This window comes from Danio aesculapii, chromosome 16 (assembly GCF_903798145.1).
Source record: "Danio aesculapii chromosome 16, fDanAes4.1, whole genome shotgun sequence".
In the NCBI taxonomy this organism is placed as follows: domain Eukaryota; kingdom Metazoa; phylum Chordata; class Actinopteri; order Cypriniformes; family Danionidae; genus Danio; species Danio aesculapii.
In genome coordinates this window covers 1643817-1661623 of record NC_079450.1, presented here as the reverse complement: position 1 = coordinate 1661623, position 17807 = coordinate 1643817, and the positions used below count along the sequence as shown (strand labels likewise).

Below are 17807 nucleotides of genomic sequence, written 5' to 3'. Positions count from 1 at the left end.
TGAAAAATGAAAATAAACCCAACATCACAGAAGAGTTTCGATCCAATCGTGAATCAGGATTTTCCTTTAAATATTGTGATGTCATCATATATGTCCATATGGTGCCCCTACAGCTTCATAATGCACACTGACCTGAGCTGCTGTCTTCTGCTGCAGTTTTCCCACCACTGCTGCCGCCATGTTGGATCTGAGCTGTTTTCACTCGTTTTGCAGCCACTGTGTCCTGATTTCTGCTGTCCTGATCTAGACATCCAGCCTTTCTCTTCTGTCCTCTTGGAGCTTCTGTGGATTACAGTCAATAATGCATTATTAATGATCAGTTCTTTCATTAATTGGTATTTATTGTATTTGGGGATCTGTTCAAACGACAGCAGTGCTACTAGTTTCCAGATGTTTTGTCATGAAGCACTACTGAGAAATCCTTTGCACAATACTGCATCGTTCACAGTTAAAGGCACATTATGTGAGACTTTTATTATTAAAATCTCCAAAAACCACTAGAGGAGTGATTCATGAATTCACTCCCAAAAATGAATGATCTCGCGGTGCATTATGGGATAGCGTAGCATCTACTAGTTGCACACTTCAGAACCTCTCCAGTAGTAGTAGGTCATCCGGGTACTTCTCGCATGCTGTTTTTCAAATACTGTGAATTCAGACATACTAATCGGCTCACATACTGTGTTAATGTACTACTTAGTATTGAAGTGTGTGCTTTTAACCACAGCCAGTGTGTGTGTTCAAACTAATGACATCACACATCCTCTATTTCTGCTCTGTTTGTCTATGCAGTCAATTAAAACACAAACATATTAAAACGTCGCTAGAGTAGCATTATAACAGAAGCCCAACATGTATTTAGTCTGATAAAACAGCACACATGATCACAAGCTGAAGAACCAGACGCGGTGGACTGTGGCATAATAAAAGCTCTGCTGCTTTGTGTCGGTGTGCACTGTGCCTTTAAGCTGCCAAATTTATGCTCATACAACTGTAGAAGAGTGTGACGGGAGACTGACCTGAGCTGCTGTTCTCATCGCTGGACGTCTCTGCAACTCTGATGCGTTTCCGCAGAGCATATGGTTTAACTCCACCAGAAACACTCTGCAAATCATCATCTGCTTTCCTCTTCACTCCTCTTCCTCCTAATGTGGATTACAGTCAATAATGAATTATTAATATACGGTTATTTCAATAATTGTCATTTATTTTACTCTGGGATTTAACAAATGGCAGCAGTGCTAATAGTTTTCCAGTCATAAAGAGTGGACTGACCTGAGCTGGACGTCTCTGTGTCGGTGTCTACACTAGTGTTCTCCAGCTCTGCAACTCTGATGCGTTTCCGCAGAGCATATGGTTTAACTCCACCAGAAACACTCTGAAAAGCATCATCTGCTTTCCTCTTCTCTCCTCTTCCTCCTAATGTGGATGACAACACAATGAGCAATAAACTCTTCAATTAATCCATCATGTTTGTTTATTGTCATTAATTCATTCCAGATTCAAAAATATAAAGATGGAGAAAATCACCTTTAAAGTGGCCAAATGAAGTTCAAATCAACACTTGAGTTCTGACATGTTTACAGTAGAAAGTGTTGAACTTCATGGAACATGATCATAATATAATATTGTATTGATTTTGGGCATAATAGATAAATCAATCATTTTGATCCAGACAATGTATTTTTGCCTATTGGCCAATATATCCCCATGTTCACTGGATTTAGCAGCTAACTGAGTAAAACACTTTGCACCCTGCTTCATGTTCCAGTTTTCAGTTTTCAGTGGTAATAAATGTATGGTGCTGAAGCTGTAGAAGTGTTTATGGAGACACACCTGAGCTGCTTTTCTCTTGAGAGCTGGTCATCTCTCTGTCTCTTGTGTTCTCCAGCTCTGAAACTCTGATGCGTTTCCGCTGAGCAGATGTTTCATCATCCGCTTTCCTCTTCTCTCCTCTTCCTCCTAATGTGGATTAAAACACAACGAACAATAATCTCTTAATCTAAATCATGATTATTGTCATTAATTCATAAATATCCAAACATTGAGAAAATCACCTTTTAAATAGTCAAATTAAGTTCTCAGCAATGCAGATTATAAATATCAAACACTGAGTTTTTATACATTTACAGCAGCAAGTCTGTAAATAATCTTCATGAAACATTATCATAATATTCTCATGTTTTTTTCATATTTCAGGCCTGTAGCCAGAGTGGGGGGTTCGGGTGGTTTGAAAGACCCACCCCTCAATGAAAATGGTCCAGAATTTGTCCTGTACATGAGCTTATTGGTGCTATTTTGACCGCTACACCATCATAAAGTGTGAAAATAACCCACTGAAAAATGCTTTAAGACCAAGCCGAATTTTCTGTTGACCGTCACATCAGTGTGACTTCAGCTAATCAGTATGCAAACTATTATTATTCATGAGTCCAACATCCAGCTGTGCAAGAGAACATACAATCGCATGTAAGTGAAGTCCTCTTTCTCTACTGCAGTGTTTCCCAACCCTGTTCCTGAAGACACACCAACAGTACACATTTTCAACCTCTCCCTAATCAAACACATCTGAATCAACTCAGCAGAACATTAGAAAAGACCCCAAAACCTGACACGAATGGGTCAGATAAGGGAGACATACAAAATATGTACTGTTGGTGTGCCTCCAGGAACAGGGTTGGGAAACACTGCTCTACTGTATTGTTGTTAAACAGAGAAAACATTTACAAGTGACTTTTATTCTGAATCTTGGACTTTATTCTTGAAACAAAAAATGACCAATAAAGAGTTGTGAAGCACCAAAAGTGGCCCATATTAAAATTCATTTGAATACTAATTTGGCTATTGTTGTTATCCATGAATCTTCAATCAAATCTACTTTTTTACATGAAACGCTGGAAAAATCATGAAACTCTTTTATTATTATTATTATGTTTTCATGTTTTATTATTGGAAAGGCCAAATTCTGACTGAGAAAAGATGAATGTGCTGGCCAGTTTATTATTTTCCCAGTAAATGACAATTGGCCACTGTTTTTTAATTCAAAACTTTAACAGATTCATATTTTTATGATATGATGTATTTTAAAATTAAGTATTTGTTTATGTTGCTTTATTCTAAATCTTTAGGAAATATTTTGGTACATCTAAAAGTGTGGTTATGATGACCATCCGACAACTAATGCTGCTCAAAGTGTCACTAAAATGAGTATTTAAGCCTCATAATTCAATAGAAAATGAGGCAAAAAACTGCAAAAATGTCCACATTCTGAGAAAAAAAGAACCACCTCTTTCACCAGGCTGGCTACGGGCCTGTATTTGTCATGTAGTTTGGCTGTAGCCAACATAAGACCTGGGTCCTGAGTCACATTTTTGCTTGTTTGGACAATTGAATTGTCATTTATTATTAGTATAGCTGTTTTACTATTATACATTATAAATCAGGCCCGTAGCCAGGTGTATTGGGGTGGTTTGAAAGACCCACTCCCCACTGATAAATGGTCCAGAATAGTCCCAAACATGAGCTTAGTCCTATTTTGACTGCTATGTCATCATTAAGTGTGAAAATAACCTATCAAAGAAGGCTTACAATGAATCCAAACAATTATTTTTCATGAGTCCAACATCCAGATGTGCAAGAAAACATACAATATGACAGAAGTGAAGTCATCTTTCACTACAAGTAGCCCGACGTTTATTCTGAATCTCGGATCTTATTCTTGAAGAAAAAAAGCAATAAGGTTTGAAGCCAAAAGTGGCCCATGTTGAAGTTAAATTTAATACTAATTAGCCTATTTTTGTTATCCATGAACTTTCTAAAAGTTAAGCTCTGCATTATTAATATTATTATGTTTAAAAAGGCCAAATTCTGACTGAGGAAAGATGAATGTGCTGGCCAGTTTATTATTTTCCCAATAAATGACAATAGACTACCATTTTTTCATTAAAACCTTAACTTTAACTCCTTTTTATAATTATATATGAAATAATAAATTTGTATTTTAAAATTAAGTATTTTTTCATTTTTCTTCATCCTATTTATTAAGCAAATGTTTTTGGTAAAGCCCCATTTGCACCAGGCTGGCTACAGGCCTGTATATCATTATATATTCGTTATGAAGAGTTTGACTTTGACTCAAGTAAGACTTGGTACTATAGGTTATCTGCATTTTACTCTGGTGTTTTATTCAATTAAATAGACTGATGCTGTTCACCAAAACACTGAATCTGCATTTATATTCAGTATGCTCTGAAAACACCTCTGTGTACCGTCAGGTTATCGAGTTATGATCGCCATATTTCGGCTAAACAGCAGCATCGGGATAACAAACACAGCTGAATATATACACAAACGGGTTACAAAAAGACCGTCAGACGAGCTCACGGCAGTGTAATATCGCATGGTTGTATTTATTAATCCAAAATAAGTACACAAGTTATTTTACAGTGTAAAAATAGAGTTTTAGTATCAAAAATCTGACATATAAAACAGGCAAATACGAAACACATGTGTTCTTAGTGTCTGGACTTACCCATCATGGTCTTACGACTTTCCATTTCTGCAAGAATCTCGAAAGGTCTTGTAGACATCGTCTGAAATCGCTCAACTGTTTTGCTTGATGTGTTTATCGACCGAGAGCAACTTTCACAATTAGCCTTCATTTCCGTTCCTGCAGATTACTGAAGCTGAGTTTACGCGCGTCTGCAGACCCTGTAGAACCGTTAGAACGCGTTCTGCTGTTGCCAAGCAACGCGTCGTCTTCGGCGAGGGTTTTTGTGACCTTTACCATATAAAGCAGCACGTATCATATTTAATAAACAAGTTTATAAGATCTGTATAATATCTGAACATTCTTTTGCTTTAAAGCCTGTTGTATATAGTTTGATACTTGTATTTTGGAAGGGCTTTTTTGACCTTTTCAAAATGGCCGCTCTCATTGAATTGCTAGCAGACTTTTTGCTGAAAACTGTTCGCTAATTTCAAGATGTTATAGTAAGAATACAACTTTAAATGTTACTTATTTTATTAAATAAAGGTTTCCTTGATTGAAACGAAGCATATTTACTTAATTCTTTATGTATTAAATAAATTGTGTTGAAAATGCAGGTATTAGATTTGATCCAACAGGTCTAAAAGGTGCATTATTCATTCCAGAATAGTCATGTCAGATTTGTGTGATGTAATCTATATCATACCTACTACAATGCAAGCACACAGTATTTGGATGATTGAATGAATCTAATTAGAGACTTAAATGATATCTTAAAATACTTTGTGGGTATTTATACAATAATTCCTAACCGGTAAACTAGGTTGATCAATTTATGTGTATTTTTAGGTGTCAAAAAGAAAAGAGGGAGAAACTAGAAAAACAAAGTGTCTTAAAAATATCATCAACATAATAATGGATGAAATTAAAGTGCCATAGAGCGGTTAGGGGAAGATAAGGAGGAGGAGGAATGGACTCCGCGAGCCATGCATGATGACGGACATTCAGACAACAGTGATGAGGAAGATTATCATAAAGAAAGTAAAATAAAGACTTATAGTCCCTTTATTTATCAGGGGTCGCCACAGCGGAATAACCGCCAACTTATGCATGTTTTACGCAGTGGATGCCCTTCCAGCTGCAACCCATCACTGGGTAACACTCATAACCACCCCTAGACATAATCAAATCATGTATCAATCCATACTGAAATTGTAATATGTATTTTGGAGTAATTAGTATTGTTGTTTTGGCTACTTTTTTATTTGTTTTTTACAGTGAGAAGCAGAGTTGAGGATTTATGAGTGAGATGTGCCAAAAGATGATAGCGTTGCAGCAATAGAGGAGCCAATATCAGCAAATGAGGTGACATGAGATTATTGTTGTACATTACCATTTAACAATTTGATGGAAGAACAGATCTTTCAAGTTACTTACACTCAAATCAAGGAAACTATTTAACAGATTTTCACATCTTTTTAAAGGTTTTGATTTTGTAATTGTTTAATAAATTCTGTTACTTATGAGCTGTTCTGTCCTGTTAATACATTTACATTACATTTGATTTGATTTTTATTTACATTCAAAGACCCATATTACAAGAAGGGGTATGTAAGACATTTTCTATAAGATTATTGTATGTTTCATGTTAAATTGTTGAATGTTTCAAGCTTTTTTAATAAGTGGAATCTGCATTGATAAAATTTGTGTGTTATTTTACCTGCTATATTTTAATTTTTCAATGAATGAATGTAAAAGGATTGTTTGTTTGTTTAATATTTTACAGGAGGACTTCTATTATGCACCAACTGGAAGTTATCATCATATCTACTTAGGGAGAAGTTCTTGCGGAGGCCATTTTAGATTATGCTCATACAGGAGCAACCACTTTTTAGAAGATGACACCAACATTTCACTATCGCCAGGGACTTCACAATGCAGACACGTATTCTAAAAATCTTCTCCAAGGTTTTAGACACCAAAAGATTGGTAACATTTAATATAATTAAATACTGCTTTAAGTACATGGCTGAGCATCTAATGTTGATAAATATTTTCTAGGTAAACCAAGATTTTGTTCCTCTGTTCAATTTGGACACATCCTCCAAGCTCTTGGAAAGGTGGGATGGACACGAACCTTTAAGCCAGAAATCATTTTAAGCATTAAATCAGAAGCAAGAAACTTGACTGAGACCTCTCCTGTGCAACATCTGATATCAGCCAAGAAAACCTCAGAGAATGCCTCAGATCTATCTAAGCTACAGTAATGATGTCAGTAAATAAGATTATAGTTATGCTTTTAATCTGATTCCACTTTATAATGTTGCTGTTTTTCATGTTACCACAGAGAGAGAGAGAGGGATTTTTATCTACGCTGTTTTTACTGGTTTATGTTTTTCCACCATCCGCTGGGTGACGATAAAAGCCCCTGCGGTTGCAGAAGTTTCATAAGGTAAGATGTTACACTATATATATAGTAGATCAGTTTCTAAAGCAGTTTGGGATGCATTTTGGAAATAGGAGATGAGCCCCTGGTCTAATGCGCCGCCTGGCTCGAGAATCCCAAAAGACTCAAAGATTTATTATTTGGGTAGCGCACAGATTCTGAATGCCTTCTGCAGAATTCAAAAGAGCCATTTTAATCTAGATTAATTTAGATTGCCCACCTATTATATATATATATATAATATAATATATACATATACATATACAGTTGAACCAGAAGTTACATACACTGTATAAAAAGGCACATAACCATTTAAAAAAAAGTCAGATGTTAATGTGACTAAACTTTTTCTCTTTTAGGTAAGGAGTTAGGTGTTATGATTGTCAAATTCGTTTCTGTGATGCTTAATAACAGAATAATGAGAGAGATGTTTTTGAGGAATTGTTATAAATTTTCTTGAAAGTCAAGTTTGATTTTGAGTTTTGATTTGATTTATTTATTTTCGAACAAAGTATCATACATAAAATATCATTAACAATAAATACATTTCAACATGGTCGAAAATGGAGTGGGATGAAGCACAAGCTTATTATTTTCCCACCCCATTACCACATACATCATTCGTCTATTACTTAAACTTATTTCTTCCTTTACTGATCTCTTCCTTTCACATGAACACATTCTATCCTTTTGGCATATCCGACAAACTATATGTTTGGTTCCATTTGTACCCGTATATCTTGTAACATAAACGCAGAGGGAAAAAAAACAAAAAAACCTAGTGCTGCAAATAGCCATCAATTAAAATTTCATCATACCTTTCTCTTTTTATACCTTTTCAATCACCTTCATCATTATATTCCTTTAATAATATTTATTTATGCAACTTTTTAAATTGATAAATATCCTGACATTGTTTGAGAGTCAGATCTAGACTGTTCCATAGTTTTACACCACAGACAGACATACACAAACTTTTTAAAGTTGTCCTTGTTTTCAACCTCCTAAAAATGAGTTCTTCTCTCAGATTATATCCCCCTTGTCGTTCTTCGAAAAACGTTTGTATGCATTTTGTTAGTAGTTTATTCCTAGCTTTAAACATAAATTGTGCTGATTTAAATTTAACCAAATCATTAAACTGAAGTATCTTTAATTTAAAAAATAAAGGATTTGTATGGTCCAAATACCCCATATTTTCTATGAGTCTAATTACTTTTTTCTGAATTGTACATATGGATCGTAAGTTAGATTTATATGTATTCCCCCATATTTCAACACAACGATTATTTATATTTATATTTCAATGGCAACATAAGTGTGTTATATAATATATACATTGATTTATTGTCCAGGATAAATCTAGCTTTATACACTATTGCTACAGTTTTGACTAATTTTGATATCACATTATTTATTTGCGGTTTCCAACTAATTTTATGATCCAGTACAACACCAAGAAACTTAATTGCATATACTCTTTCTAGAACTTCATTATCAATATGTAACTCTATATTATAACTGCTTTTTAATTTCCCAAATAATATAACCTTTGTTTTACTTATATTTAATGACAATTTGTTTATGTCAAACCATTATTTCAATTTATTCATTTCTGTATTCATCAACTCCATAAGTTTTGGTAAATTATGCCCCGAACAAAAAATACTCGTATCATCTGCAAATAAAATAAACTTAAACAACTCTGATATCTTACACATATCATTTATATGAATTATAAACAATACTGGACCTAAAATTGACCCTTGTGGTATGCCACACTTTACATTTAGATATGACGATTTATGGTTGCCAATTTCCACGAACTGTTGCCTATTTCTTAAATAACTGCTTACCCAGTCCAAGGCTACTCCTCTAATACCATACCTTTCTAATTTATTTACCAATATATTATAATCTATTGTATCAAATTCCTTCTTTAAATCTATAAAAATTCCAACTATCTTATTAGTAATTTCCTCAATAATTTCTGTTAATGCCAGAGATGTTGATCTATTTTTCCTGAAACCATATTGTTCATCAGCTAAAAGGTTATGCTTTTCTATGAAATTATTAATCCTGTGAACAAAAAGTTTTTTTTAGAATTTTTGAAAACTGAGATAGTATTGAAACTGGCCTATAATTTGTAAAATATTGTTTATTTCCAGATTTATAAAGTGGAATTACCTTTGCAATTTTCATTTTATTTGGAAATTTACCAGATTGGAAAGATCTATTACAAATATAGGTTAATGGTTCTACAATGTCTTCAATCACTTTCTTAATTATATTCATATCAATATTATTCCAATCCATGGACGATTTATTTTTACATTTCTTTACAATACCTATTATTTCCTTTTTATCTACTATTTTAATAAAAATAGAATTGAGATTTCTCTCAATCAAATCAATATCCACCCCTTCTGTTTTTACTAAATCATTGATATTTTTAACCAATTCTAGTCCCACATTTGTAAAGAATTTGTTAAAACAATTGACTATTTCTTCTTTATTATTTATTTTATGGTCATTTTCTATAAAATATTCAGGATAACTTATATTTTTACTATCAGTTTCATTTCTTATAATTTCATTTAAAATATTCCATAAGCCTTTCAAATTATTTCTATTATTATCTAATATTTTATTGTAATACTGCTTTTTACCTTTTCTAATAATAGTAACTAATTTATTCTTATACTTTTTATATCTATTTTCAGCCTCTGGGGTACAATGCTTATCAAATTGTCTGTAAAGTGTATTTTTCTTTTTGCATGCATTTAATAAACCTTTTGTAATCCATGGACTTATTATTTGCTTTTGTTTATTATTAAAATGTATGAATCAACAAAAAAGCCAAAGTACAATGAGCTAAATTACACTGGGAAAAAGACTCATGTTTGGAGACATGTCCTGTGGCCTGATGGAACTAAGATTGAACTGATTGGCCATAATGACCAGTGTTGCATTTGGAGGACAAAGGGAAAAGCTTACAAGCCTAGGAACACCATCCCAACTGTGAAGTATGGGGGCGGCAGCATCATGTTATGGGCTGTTTTGCTGCATGAGGGACTGGTCCACTTCACAGCATAGATAGCATCATGAGGAAAGAACATCATGTAGAAATCCTGAAGCAACATCTCAAGACATCAGCCAGGAAATTAAAACTTGGCCACAAATGGGTCTTCTAAACGGACTATGACCCTAAGCATACTGCCAAATTAGTTCAAATGTGATTTAAGGACAGAGTGAATGTTGGGAGTGGCCATCACAAAGCCCTGATCTCAATCTCATAGAAAATTTGTGGGCAGAGTTGAAAAAGCTTGTGCGAGCAAGACAGCCAACAAATCTGAATCTGTTACACGCCAAAATTCCATATATATATATATACTTGATATATATACTTGATATATATACTTGATATATATATATATATATATATATATATATATATATATATATATATATATATATATATATATATATATATACTTGAAGTTAATTAAACTGTAATTTAAATCCTTACCACATGCTATGGTTATGCAATATGACAATATATATCATATGTACAAAACAAAATGTCGTCCGTTTCATTCATCATGCTCTATCATTTATATAGTGGTGTTACATAATACATGGTTTACATTACTTATTCAGAATTCATCAGCGCAATATTACACTGCTTAATGTGGATGCAGGCAGACACCTAAATAACAGCGTTTGACAAAGTTGAATGTTTACATTTTGTATTTCTATCAATATTTTATGTTGGACCTTTAATCATTCGTTTTTGAAAAGTCTTTTATATTTTATCATTATACATTCTTAATCAAACATTAGCCCTGAAGTTTTAAATAAAGTGAGAAATGGTCACGTATGATTGAGTAGTGTTTAGAGTTACATTAGAAACATTGTTAAATAACATTGCAGGAATATTGGTCACACGTTAAAGACAATTTGCAAACTTTTTTTAACTATAAAATGTTTTAAAAGACTAAAATGGGAAGAGAAATAGTTTTTGTCTTTCACCTTGCAGTCGTGTTTCAGCATTGATGAGCAGCTCAAGAAAAGCCAAGATCATCTAAAATATATTCTATCCATGTGGAGAAGTGGAGACAACATTGACTGGTACCACATTGCTGTGGATGACAAGTTCGAGGTGCTTCTGCTCTCCTAAGTGCACAATATTTTAAAAATATCCTATGACATTACTTTGGGAAGCAGCGAAAATTATTTGGACCAATGAACTTTCTCTGTCTGAGTGAAGACTTGGCAAATGCTTAGCAAATCACAACACAAAAAGACATTTGCTCTACCAGTTGGACTATACTTGATGGTACTGAATATAAACTTGCAGTATGCACAGAGATCGAAGATGAGCTGCCAGTGTTCTGTAAAATCATCAGTTTTCTTGTATTGGGTGAAAATGATTATTATGTGGTTAAAAACTTGTTACAGTGTTGTTAAATGTCTATTGTGATGCTTTCAGACTATGATGCTGATGATCTTAAACATTAAACCTTGTAACATTCAAAATGCATATAGACCAAACGTGAATGCATGTTTTTATGCTTTTCCTCTGTTTTAGGCAGGGTTTTAATTATTTATTAAAAACAAAATATTTCTGTAGGACTACAACGGCTAACGCTTTACATGTTTTTACACATCAATGTTCATGGAATTTATTTTTTCATTAAAAATGACATGTGAAGCTGTTGTTTTGTTTTGGTTTATTATACCACTAATTAGCTCGGATCCAACAATAATTAAGTTTAAATGTTTTATAATGCATGACTAGCATAGTATGTATTGCATTTATAAAGTATAAGAATAATTATTGATAAAACAAGCAAAACATATTTAACTCTTGAGCCAGTGTTAAATTAACACTTTTGAAAATGTGAATTTAACTCTGGCCAGTGTGAATTATATATACACACACACCGGTAAAGTGTTAAAAGGATCTCTCTCAGAGGTGAGTTACCACTGTTAATTTTGCTGTGCACCATCAATTCTAGGGGAGTATCTCTATACTTACAGTCATTTGTACAATCATTAAAATCTCCCAAAATAAAATAAGCATCTGCATATTTCTCGGTTACCTACCGAAGCTTATTCAGATGAGAGAACAATAATCTTTTAGCAGCTCGAGAGTTTTGGCCATAAACGCAATAGGTTATGAAGGTTAAAAACCCACCTGCCAACATCTGAACACAAATAATATCTAATATAGACCCTTTACAGAATAGCAGTTCCGGCTGAATGACTGCTGCCATGACTAAAAAGGACAGAATTTCTCCAATGAGTTTTCCAAAACTTAACATCTGTTTCCCCTGAGTGAATTTCCAGCATAACAATAAGATCAGCTACAAAATAAAGAAATAGATTTTCTGTTTAAATTGTCCCGCAAACCTTGAACATTCAACATTACACCTGATAAAGTTATGAACTTAAATTTCATACGAGAAAACAAAACCTGATCAACAACCTCAATATAGCCTTCTGTTAGACTTCTTACCTTCTAAGTGTGAAGGAAGAGGTGGATATGACAACCCAAGTGATGTTTGATAAACAAATTTCGGGAGGAGCACGCGCAGAAGTTTCAGTATCAAATACGTCATTGACAATTATTCTATTATCCAATCAGTTCTTGACCAAACCCCTATATATACCAAAGCTGTCTTACCTGCAGCATCTTACGACTTTAGCATCCAAACTTCGACGCAGAATGTCTGAGATTAATCTCTTCGCAGAGGACGACGCCTTCCTTGCCGAGGCTCCTCTGAGATCTCCCGCCGGTACCCAAAGCTCCGTAGCCCCGCAGAGCGCATCAGCTCAGCCCGCGGCTCCACCTCGAGGCCGCCGTTCAGCCAGAATCACGGCTGTCCGATCAAGACGGGGCTCACCATCTCCATCTCCCAGAAGGCAATCCTCTCCAGCCTCATCATTTGCCTCAGCCATGTCCTCCGTCCCAGCCACAGGGATAAACACCGTCTCTGACCTCCGCCAAGCATTGGCCAGCGCAGGCGTCACCGTTCCGCGCCGAACCACCAAGGCGGACCTCCTGGCTATGTATAACGCCTTGCAATCCGGAGCACCACTTCCTTCCATCACTCCACCTTCCAAAGCCACGAAAAAATCCGGCCAGGTCCAAAAGTCTCCATACCAGCGTCCGGATCGAAACCAGTCTTCCAGACCCGGACGCAGCAGCAGGCCGTCAGCGAGTCTGGGGAGAGCCCAAGGTCCAGAGGACGTAGGATCTCAAACCCCGGAAGTGGGACTCCACGCCGGCTCTGGACTCGTTCCTTCGAGCCGCCAGTATAGCGTGAGCTTGCCTCCGCTAGCGGCACCAGAAGTTCATCCTCAAATATATCCTTGGCCCGCAGCCCCCCCTTCAAACTCAAGCGCAGGGTCGCTACAGGAAGCACAGGCCCAAATTCACATCCTGCCTCCCCATTCCTCCCAAGCTCCTGCGAGCAGTGCGAGCGCGAGGCCGCCTCAGCTCCCAGCTCAAAACCCAGCTCCTCTAATTCCTCCTCTTCTTCCCCAGGTTTTCTCAGGCCCCGACGCAAGTTCCAGCGCGAGGCCACCTCCGCTGATGTCACTAACGTCGGCAGCCCCTCCTCTCTTCTCTTTTCCTCCCACTGGTGATCCTAGGGCCAGCAGCAGCGCGAGCATGCCTCCGCAAGCGGCCCTAGCTTACAACTTTCCTTCAGGCCCCGACGCAAGTTCCAGCGTGAGGCCGCCTCCGCTGATGTCACTAACGTCGGCAGCCCCTCCTCTCTTCTCTTTTCCTCCCACCGGTGATCCTAGGGTCAGCAGCGCGAGCATGCCTCCGCAAGCGGCCCTAGCTTACAACTTTCCTCCAGGCCCCGACGCAAGTTCCAGCGTGAGGCCGCCTCCGCTGACGTCACTAACGTCGGAAGCCCCTCCCCTTTTCTCTTTCCCTCCCACCGGTGATCCTAGGGCCAGCAGTAGCGCGAGCATGCCTCCGCAAGCGGCTCTAGCCTCCAACATCCCACAGCCACTTCTTCACACTAAGTCTTTTTCTCTGTCCACAGCCACGCCTCTACCTGTTCCACCCAACGCCCTCGCCCTGGATCCTCCACCCGTCTCCAACACCATCAGGAGCCAAATCCTGTCAGGTTCGGATGTTGATCTTTTTTCTCTCCTCTCACCCATTTCACCCACATCGGCAGACCGCCAGATAGATTGCGGCCAATTTTCAGTAACCTTAAAAAACACAGCTAACATTCAGTCACGCATCTTATCATTCGCAGAATTCACAATAGCATTTTCAAGATATACAGACGTCATTTGTTCTGTCTATCCCCACAGGAGGCGTGAGCTCAATGATTATCTCGCGATAGTCGCTGAGCTCGCGCTCTCATACGGAGGCTCTCATTTCTATACATACCACCGCCTTTTCTCCACTAAATGCGCCATTCGCATTTCACAATGGAACCAGACCCCATTCTGGGGAGCCATAGACACAGATCTCCATAATAAAGTCTTTTTCGGTTGCCGCAGTATATCTTGCGCGGTCTGTCGATCCACCACCCACCACACAGAATCATGCCCATTCATAAATCCCATCCCTCCTCCCCTCCCCGACCCAGCCCAGCCCAGATCTACCAGTTACGTCCCTTCAAACCCAAATATTCCGCCCCTTTTTTCTGATCACAGCTCTTCTGTCCCAGCCTCCGCCAGCCCGTGCACCAGCTTCAATAGCGGCAGGTGCTGGAGACAGAAATGTCGTTTTTTGCATGTTTGCAATTTCTGCGGCGGCGCTCACGCCCGCACAGTATGTCCAGTGAGAAAATCTGTAAATAAAAATACCAGAAAGTACCTATCGACTCCTGTGAATGTTTCTCGCCTAAAATCGGAACTGCTCAAACATCCCGATCCCAAATTCACCGAATTTCTATTAACGGGTCTGTCTTCAGGTTTTCATCCAGGTGTCATTAGCCTACCCACCTGTAGTTTTATTTGTCCAAATCTTCAGTCCGCTCTCGCCGAACCCGACGTCGTCGACCGTCTAATCAAAAAAGAAGTAGACGAAAATTTCATGATGGGTCCTTTCTCCGCACCTCCTTTCAGAGTTTATCGCGTCAGTCCTATTGGCATCGCCACTAGGAAATTCTCCGATAAAAAACGCTTAATAATCGACCTCTCCTCCCCGCATAACTCTCCGTTTCCTAGTATCAACAGTCTCATCCCTCTGGAAGAGTACTCAATGATTTATCATGACATCGACCAAGCTATTTCATTAATTAAAATCGCGGGTCGCGGCGCATGGATGGCTAAAGTCGACATAACGTCCGCCTTTAAAGTCATGCCCATCCACCCTGACTTTTGGCACCTTTTCGGCATTCTTTGGCGAAAAAATTATTTATTTTCCGTCCGCCTAACCTTTGGTTGCAGAAGTAGTCCAAAGATTTTCGATACGCTGTCGGAAGCAATCCGCTGGATCCTTTCCAATAACTACGAAATCCCGCATCTAATACATCTACTAGATGATTTCCTAATCATCTCACCACCAGACGCTATACCAGCCGCGCACCTTTCGACAGTTCAGAAGGTTTTCGCTGAACTCGGGATTCCCCTCGCCGAGGAAAAAACCGCCGGTCCAAGCACTTCAATCGAATTCTTGGGCATCAAATTAGACTCCAATAAATTCCAAGCGTCCCTACAAAAAAAAAAAAAAAATTGATCGAACGATCCTGGTAGCTTCCTCCCTATTAGACAGTCCCCTCTGTTCTAAGCGTGAGCTATTATCAATTCTCGGCCATTTGAATTTCGCAATGCGCATAATTCCCCAAGGCCGCTCGTTTATTTCTCATCTCTTATTTCTCGCGTCCTCAGCTCACGGTCTAGAGGATATTATATCCATCGATGACAATAGCCAAACGAACTCCGTTTATGGATATTATTCCTCAAACAATGGAACGGTCTCTCCTTCTTTTACAGCGACCTCATATCCTCCCCAGCAGACATTAATTTATTCACCGACGCCGCCCCGTCAATCGGATTCGGAGGCTACTATCAAGGACGCTGGTTCGCGTCCACTTGGCCGCCCCAGCTATTAGACCTGCCGCAACCACTAAAATCATCGGCGCTATTCGAGCTCTACCCACTAGTCGTCGCTGCATCCCTATGGGGTAAAGAATGGTCCTCTTCCCGCATCATAATTCACTGTGACAATGAAGCAACCGTTCACTGTATAAATAAAGGCCGTTCAAATTCGCTAGCACTAATTCCCCTACTAAGACGCCTAACTTGGATCTCAGCATGTGACCAGTTTATTTTAACTGCAAATCACATTTCTGGGTCCAAAAATCAAATTGCTGACTCTCTCTCTCGTTTTGCCTTCCAGAAATTCAGACATTTGGCACCAGAGGCGGATCAGTTTCCAATCCAAGTCCCTCCTTATTCAGAGCTGATATTCCCATAGATCATCCTTTAAAAAACCTGCTTGGAGCCTCTCTCGACTTTATCCTTCAGGCAGTGGCTCCTAGAACCCTGCAGTCATATTTAACAGCATGGAAAAGCTTTAAAACATTCCATGCATGTTATAACATACTGTTTCCTGATTTTTCTCTACTCTCCATTTCATCTTACATATCCTACCTCACAATTATCAAAAAACTCCAGATCAATTCCATTAAAGGCTATTTGAGTGGAATTCAATTTTTCCACAAACTAATTTACGGCTCCCCTGCACCTCACATAGCTATTTCGCAAACAACTCTTCTCTTGAAAGGCATACAGAGAACCCACCCCACACGTCATGACACCCGACAACCCATAACACTGAAAACACTCACTAAATGCATATCCACTCTTCGCAAAGGATACGAATCAATCCACACAGCACGTACTCTCGACGCCATGTTTATTTTAGCCTTCTTCGGATTTTTAAGGTGTTCAGAACTCACCATTACATCAGGGTTCAACCCAAACATTCATCCCACCATATCCGATCTAGTAACGCTGGATAACGAAACCATTTCTTTCCTCATTAAACAAAGCAAAACTGATCAAGCAAAAAGAGGCCATTACATTTACATTTTCAACCTTCAATCACCTATCCATCCATACCAAACACTGCTAGCATTTTCACATATCAGGAGATCACAAGCCACTTCCCTTTCAGACCCCCTTTTTACAGACGATAGCAATCGCCCAGTCACTCGTTTCTGGTTCCAGAAGCATCTTAAATGCGTCCTAATTAAGTCGGGCTTTCCAGCTGACAATTTCTCCAGCCATTCCTTCAGAATAGGTGCAGCCACCACTGCAGCACAAAATGGTCTATCAGAGCAGCAGATCCAAACACTCGGACGCTGGTCCTCACAGGCCTTTAAGTGCTACATTCGAGCCGACCGCTCTCACATTAGAAAAGCCCATCAAACCCTTATTCAAAACACATTCCTTCATTGACAGGACAATTCCTTCGAAATACACTTTGCATAATATATTTTAATAACGCTAATACAGCATCTACATAGCCGTTCCAACAGGAGATGCACACCTCATTATTATGCACCACTGCAAGCGCAGAGACTGCTCCCACGGGAGACGTACACCTTTTATGCACCACCGCTAGCGCGGTGACCGCTCCTACGGGAGACGTACACCTTTATAATCATGCACCACCGCAAGTGCGGTGACAGCTCCCACGGGAGACGTACATCTTATGCACCACTGCAAGTGCAGTGACCGCTCCCTCGGGAGACACACACCTCATTATTATGCACCACTGCTAGTACAGTGACCGCTCCTACGGGAGACGTACACCTTTATATATTATGCACCACTGTATGTGCAGTGACCGCTCCCATGGGAGACGTACACCTCATTATGCACCACTGC

The 17807-nt window shown here is 38.3% G+C and overlaps 1 long non-coding RNA gene across 3 annotated transcripts; it reads left to right on the top strand.

Moving 5' to 3' along the window:
• The first annotated feature begins 5771 nt into the window (after window positions 1–5771).
• Window positions 5772–11563, top strand: LOC130243459 (uncharacterized). Of its 3 annotated transcripts, XR_008839146.1 has the most exons (5): window positions 5772–5854; window positions 6276–6478; window positions 6551–6760; window positions 6837–6941; window positions 10972–11563. It is a non-coding gene; the product is annotated as an uncharacterized LOC130243459 (long non-coding RNA). The 3 variants fall into 3 exon arrangements; XR_008839145.1 differs by lacking the exon at window positions 10972–11563 and having other exon boundaries at window positions 6276–6457; window positions 6837–8186; XR_008839144.1 differs by lacking the exon at window positions 10972–11563 and having other exon boundaries at window positions 6837–8186.
• Window positions 11564–17807: the final 6244 nt, after the last annotated feature.